At 36.9% G+C, this 5,601-nt stretch overlaps 1 pseudogene; it reads right to left on the reverse strand.

The window, feature by feature from the left end:
• Nucleotides 1-3,525: 3,525 nt before the first annotated feature.
• On the reverse strand, nucleotides 3,526-5,349 carry LOC118969024 (dual specificity protein phosphatase 12 pseudogene; annotated as a pseudogene).
• Between the last annotated feature and the right edge of the window lie 252 nt (nucleotides 5,350-5,601).

Here is a 5,601-nt window from a genome sequence, read left to right on the forward strand (position 1 = left end):
ACCTAGTTATTTTATTATTTTTGATGCAATTGTACATGGGATTGTTTTCTTAATTTCTCTTTCTGGTAGTTCATTAGTATGATCTAGAAAATGCAACAGATTTTTGTATATTAATTTTTGTTTCCTTCTACTTTACTGAATTCATTCATTCTAACAGTTTTTTTGGTGGAGTCTTTAGGGTGTTTTATATATAATATGTCATCTGTAAATAGTGAAAGTTTTACTTCTTTTGATATTTGGATGCCATTTATTCCTTGTTATTGCACAATTGGTTCAAGGATTTTAATATTATGTTGCATAAAAGTAACAAGAGTGGTCATCCTTGTCTTGTTCTTAATCTTAGATGAAAAGCTTTCAGTTTTTCCCTATTGAGTATGATGTTAGCTGTGGGCTTGTTATATGTGGCCTTTATTATGCTGAGTTACCTTCCCTCTACACTCATTTTGTTGAGTGTTTCTCATAAATGGATGTTGAACTTTGTCAGATGCTTTTTCTGCATTTATTGAGATAATCATATGATTTTTATCCATTGTGTTGATATTATGTATCATGTTGATTGATATGCAGATGTTAAAACATCCTTTGATGATGGTATATGAACCTTTTAATTTATTGTTAAAGTTGGTTTGCTAATATGTTGTTGATGATTTTGAGGGTATGAGTTTAGGGGCATTCCCTTCCTATTGAGTTTTTAGGAAGAGTTTGAGGATAGGTTTAAATTCCCTTTGAAGTTTGGTAGGATTCACCAATAAAGCCATTTGGTTCTGGACTTTTGTTTTATGGGAGTTTTTTATCTTAATAATTCAATCTCCTTACTAGTTTACAACCTGTTCAAATTTTCTTTTTTTTTCATAAGATTTAATGTTTCTGTGAATTTATCCATTTCTTCTAGGTTGTCCAAATTATTGGTATATAATTGTTAGACTCTGTCTTTTATGACCTTTTGTATTTGTGGTATCAGTTGTAGTATCTCCATTTTGTCTTATCTGAGCCTTCTCTGTCACTGTGAGTCTAGCTACAGGTTTGTCAGTTTGCTTTAACTTTTCAAAGAGCCAGCTCTTAATATCATTGATCTTTTATTGTGACCTTTTAGTGGCTATTTCACATATTTCCATTCTGATCTTTATTATTTTCTTCTACTAACTGTGGACTTGATTTGTTTTTTTCCTTGGTTCTTCAGTTTGATTATTTGAGGCTTTTCTTGTTTATTGATGTAGGCCTGCAAACTATGACCCTAACCTCATAGAACTGCTTTCTCTGCATCCTAAGGATTTTGGGGTGTTGTATTTCTGCTTTCATTTCAAGTTATTCTTTTATTTGTTCATTGACCCATTGATTGTTCAGTAGCATGTTTAATATCAATGTATTTGTGATTTTTCCAGTTTTCTTCTTGTAATTATTTTCTAGTTTCATACCATTGTGGTGAGAAAAGATGGTTGGTATGATTTCAGTTCTCTTAAATTTATTAAGATTTGTCTGTGGCCTAACATGTGACCTGTCCTGGAGACTGTTCCATGTGCGCTTGAGAAGAATGCACAGTCTTCTGCCTTTGGATGGAATGTTCTGTACCAGTTGAGTCCTTGTGGTCCAACATGCTATTTAAAACCAATGTTTCCTTACTGACTTTCTGTCTGGATGATCTATGCATTGGTGTGAGTGACAGATTAAAGTGCTCTACTATTATTGTATTGTTGTCACTTTTTGTTTTTAGCTCTTGTTATATTTACAATATGTATTTACATGCTCATATATGTTGGGTGCATAAATACTCACAAATGTTACACCCTTTTGTTGGGTTGATCCCTTTATTGTTTTGTAATACTCTTCTTCGTGTTTTATTATAATTTGTGTCTTAAAATCTATTCTTTCTGATATAAGTATAGCTGCACCAGCTTCCTTTTCATGTCCATTTGTTGGAGTATCTTTTTCTATCCACTCACTTTCAGTTTTTGTGGGATTTTACATCTGGAGTGAGTCTCTTGTGGGCAGCATATAGATGGGCCTTGTTTTTTTCTTCATCCATTCAGCTATTCTCTGTCTTTTGATTAGGGAATTTAGTCCATTTACATTTAAAATAATTAATAATAAGCATGTAATTATTGTCATTTTAATTGTTTTCTAGATTTTTTTAGTGCCTCTCTTTTGCTGTTATGGTTTGGTGACTTTCTTTAGGGTTACATTTAAATTCTTTTCCCATTTTTTATGTATCTAAGTTTTTGCTTTGTGGTTACTGTGAGATTCACATATAATAGCATACATATGTACAGTAGTCTATTTTATTTTTTTTAATTTTCAAAAATTTTTATTCAAAAAGTGCAGACATTTGTATGCCTATCATCAAAAATTAACAAATACTAATTTTCAATTTTCATTTTGGATTTTTCATAAGAAATTAAACATTACAGATAAAGTTAAACTATGCTGTTTCCTCTGCTTGATTTCCCTCCCTCCACACAGATAATTTCTAAGAATGATTCAAGTCCATTTAAAAAATTTTTTTATTAAGATATGATTGATATACACTCTTATGAAGGTTTCACATGAAAAAACAATGTGGTTACTACATTTACCCATATTATCAAGTCCCCACCCATACCCCAATGCAGTCACTGTCCATCAGTGCAGCAAGTTGTCAGAGATCCACTAAGTCCCTTCTCTGTGCTACACTGTTCTCTCCGTGATCCCCCACACCATGTGTACTAAACATAATAGCCCTCAGTCCCCTTCTCTTTCCCTTCCCACCTGCCCTTCCACATTCTTCCCCTTTGGTAACCACTAGTTCATTTCAAGTCCATTTTTATTTTTACTTTTATGCCATGTTTAAATATGTTTATAGATACATTTAGTGTTAAATTTACATTAACATATAATCATGTTCTCCAAATCATTTTCTTCAACATTACTTCTGATTTTTCATGTTTTAACTGTTATACGGTACTTCCTTGAATACATATATATCACAATTTTTAAAAAATCTCCCTACTGATGGACATTTAGGTTGTCTCATTTTTCACTGTTCCATGAAATATATCAGTGTATGGGTCCTTGGACATACATATGAAGGAATGTATTTAAGAAACATTCTGGGTCAGTCATAGAGTAGGAGTATCAGCATTTGCCAAATTACACCAATTTACACTCCAGCTGGCCGTGATGCTCTCTGCTCTGTTCTCACCAAGATATGGCCAGACTTTGACATTTTTTGCCACTGTGAAGGGTGAGACTATATATTTCCCTGACAAGTAAAGAGGTGGTGCATCTTTTCCATCTTTATTAAACCTGATCTCTTTTGGGAATTGCCTAGTCTGGTCTTTTATAAAGGTTGCTATAGGATTTTCTTTCTTACTCATTTCATTTAACTGGTGTGTATGTTCCAAGTACCTTCTCCTAGGTTGGCCCTGTCTTTTGTTCATGGGGTTTTTGTCCTTGGTTTTAATTTCAATGTAACCAAATTTATCAATCTTTTATGATCTCTGCTATTTGTACCTTGCCTAAGAAATCCTTCCCTCTCATGAAGTCATTAAGATTTCCTTTTAAATTTTATTTCCATAATTGTATAGTTTTGTTTTCCACCTTTTATTTTCTTTTCCTATTTGGTTATTGCTGGGGTATAATAACACTTGATTTTTGTACAACAATCTTGCATCCAAAAACCTTGCTGAATTATGTGATCCTAACATTTTGTCTTTAAGTTCTCTAGGAGAGTCTATGTAGAAAAACTTAGTGTATGCAAGCACTAACATTTTAAAATTCATTTTCAACACTTCATTTTTAACCTTTAATATGTAAGATGTCAAACACAGATGACAGTATGATGAATGAATGCCCTTGTTCCAAGCACCCAGCTTCAACTTGCCATTATTGTTTTATCCTCTTTCCCCACAACACCTATTTTTCATTTGCTTTTCCCCCTGAAGTGTTTTAAAGCAAATCCCAGGTATCATGTTATTTCACCTATAAGTACCTCAATATGTATCCTGACAAAGCTTTTTCTTTTAAATTTTTTTTAAAACCTTAAAAAACATAAGTACCATCATCATACCCAACAAAATTAGTAATTCTTTAATATCATCTAATACCCATTCCATTTTTAATTTTCTGTTTCAAAATGCCTTTCTATGGGTTGGTTTGTTTAAATTATGATGGAAATAAGACTGTCACAGTGCATTTGATTTATATAATATTTTCTTTCTTCAAACCATGCCATTTGTTGAAGAATTTGTCCAGGAGAATTTCCCACTGGGTGATTCTTCTGATTGTAACTTCATGGCGATTTGTTCCTGTGAACTGCTAGTTAAATCTAAAGGCTTGATTGGATTTTTTGTTTTTTTCATTTGTTTTTGCAGGAATACTTCATAGATACTTCTTGCATCCATCAGCCTGTTTCTTTCCCAGGTATGAAATGTCACAAGTTCATATTTTTCTTGCTTGTGATCCCAAAACTGGCAGCATTTTCACTTCATCCACTCTCTTTTTATGTATTTGAAAAGCAGGTATCATCCATCTACTGCATGAGCACTGTTCACCATACCAATCAAAAGAACCCAGCTTGGCATTGCATTTGGGGCAAAGAAGCTGTCCATCCATTACTCCCAACAAAGTGGATTCCATTCACTGTACAGGTTCAATGAAATAAGATGTACATTGAGCCTGATTCCCTGTGGTAAGCATGAAAGATGGTATCATTTTCCTGTGGGCAAAAGCTATAGGACCACTTCCTTCATTATGATACAAAATGCTAGAACTTTGAAATAGGGACCTCCTGCACTTTCTACATTGTAGAGAACCTCATCTTTCAATCCTTGTGGAAGGGTGATCGGTTTAACAACAAAGAGTTCTTGAGGTAAGTTCTGCAATTCTGGATACTTTTCTGTAACTTTTGTAAACGGGGCTGCATATAAATTGCACTAGAGGTATCTACTTCATATCCCATTTCCTGGTATAATTTCAATTGCCACTCACACCCCCGCATTCATCTTTGCCTCTGGCTGATAGTCTGGAGGTTTTCACAGGCTTTTTCAAAGGTAAGTTGGTCCGTCTTCCTCACGAAAGTCGAGCCACTCCTGCACGACTGAAGAAGAGACCAGCGCAGCAGCACCGCACGGCCCTCGGCGCGGGCCTGGCCTATGGGGGCCACGCGCCGGTCCGCGGCTGAGCACGTCGGTCTCCGTTTGTCCTGCGCCGGCACGAAGAGGCTCCGCGGACCCCCGACCCCAGCTGCGGTCTTGTGTCGGGTCCCAGGGAGTCCACCGTCAGCACCGCCGGGACGCCCGCCCTCCCGCGGCGCTCCGGCTCCGCCGCCGCCGCCGCCGCTCCGCGCAGGGGCCCCCCGGGCCGCGCTGCCGGCATCCGCCCAGCGGAGCTCGCCCGAAGCCGGCAGCGCCCGGGGCTCCCGCAGCCGCGGCCCCCGCCCCCAGCCTCCGACGGGGCGGCCCCGGGCCAGGCTGGCCCCGCACCCAGGAGAGTCTGTTTTCCATTGTTAGTAACCAAAGTTTAACACAGTCTAAAAAGTCTACATTTTTATGCCTCTCCCTCACATTTTGTTTTTCACGTCATATTTTACCTTTTTACTGCAATCTCCCTTAAGTAATTTTGGTAATT

This window comes from Manis javanica, chromosome 1 (assembly GCF_040802235.1).
Source record: "Manis javanica isolate MJ-LG chromosome 1, MJ_LKY, whole genome shotgun sequence".
Lineage (NCBI taxonomy): Eukaryota > Metazoa > Chordata > Mammalia > Pholidota > Manidae > Manis > Manis javanica.